Source organism: Lepidochelys kempii, chromosome 28 (genome assembly GCF_965140265.1).
Source record: "Lepidochelys kempii isolate rLepKem1 chromosome 28, rLepKem1.hap2, whole genome shotgun sequence".
Lineage (NCBI taxonomy): Eukaryota > Metazoa > Chordata > Testudines > Cheloniidae > Lepidochelys > Lepidochelys kempii.
Genome location: NC_133283.1, coordinates 1,687,982 through 1,689,346, shown reverse-complemented (window position 1 = coordinate 1,689,346; position 1,365 = coordinate 1,687,982). Strand labels below are relative to the sequence as shown.

The 1,365-nt window shown below is 44.8% G+C and overlaps 1 non-coding gene across 1 annotated transcript; it reads right to left on the bottom strand.

Moving 5' to 3' along the window:
• Window positions 1-940: 940 nt before the first annotated feature.
• On the bottom strand, window positions 941-1,022 carry TRNAL-AAG (transfer RNA leucine (anticodon AAG)). Its single transcript has one exon. It is a non-coding gene; the product is annotated as a tRNA-Leu (tRNA).
• Window positions 1,023-1,365: the final 343 nt, after the last annotated feature.

The window sequence follows — 1,365 nt, the reverse complement described above, 5'->3', positions numbered from 1 at the left end:
TCATTCCCACATCGAAACTACACTAATCAGATTACAGCAGGGTTTTGCAAAAATGAAGGTTGCAGCAAGCTTTTACAAAGTGGAGTGAGCATTTTAAAATGGAGTTTGGGACTAGTTAAAATGGAGTTTGAGTTACAATATGGACAAGTGTAAGGAATGGCAAACAGGGAACAGAAGTTACAATGTTGAAACAGTGCAAGTTTCAGCGATTTAAGCAGCAATTGGATTGCAAGTGAAACTCAATTAACCAGTTATTGGGGTACCTGGTTTTATAAATGAATGTCGTTTTATTCATAAAAATTTGCTTATGAAGTTATATTAATAAAGTGATCAATTAAAAACAATGTCATTGATCAGTTCTATGACACCCCCAGGCCTAAACTCCCTACGGCAGGAGCAACCAGGGCCTTTTCAGCAAAAATAAATGCCCAGGGGAGAAACGTCTTGGGAAAACACAGGAATGAAGAGAAATGGAACCACACGGGTGCCTGAAATGGATGAGCTGAGGTCAGTGCTGGAGCAGGAATGGGCTGAACTCACTTAAACCAAACCAGACACATACTGGTTGATTTTGCATCATAAATCTCACACAGCAAGGAGCACAGACAATCAGTGAGGGTGAATGACTGTCGTGTCAGTAACTGAAATGAACTTTTCTCTCCATCTCTCGCTGTCTATTTCCTTCCTGTTTCCCCCCCACCAAAAAAAAATCTTACTCCCCTTCCAGACCAGCTATCTACATCATGAACTCCAGTGCTGGACTTTGGTAGTGATGTGAAAGGCGCTGACTGTTGTTTTTAAACTAGAGGGGGGTTGGAGGGTGGAGGAGAGGGCAAGAGAATTGATGAGGAGGGTCTGGGTTTAAAGGATCAAGGAAGCCCCCAAAATCAGGACTAAAGCTACATTCTGCATTCATGCAGGTTCAGAGTGACTAAAGAGTTGGCAGTGGTGGGATTTGAACCCACGCCTCCAAAGAGACTGGAACCTTAATCCAGCGCCTTAAACCGCTCGGCCACACTACCAGCTATAAAAGAATAACTGTCTTATCCTCTCTGTGTGAAGGCTTGTCTACTTGGGTCAACATGGTAGAGTGGAGGGGGGGAACCTGTAACAGAATTTCTTGCTCACAAAGATGCTGCAGAGAATCTGAAGCTTCCAAGACCCTGGGGAGATGGACCTGGGAAGACAGGTCAGGTTGCTAGGAAGATAACAGGATGCTGGGAATCATCAGGAAAGGGGTAGATAAGAGGACAGAAAAGATCCGATTGCCTCTATATCAATCCATGGTACGCTGTAAGGTGTTTGCAGCTGTCCCTCCATCCGTCGGGGAGGGAGGCCATGCCCCCTTGCTACAAGTCCTCTGGA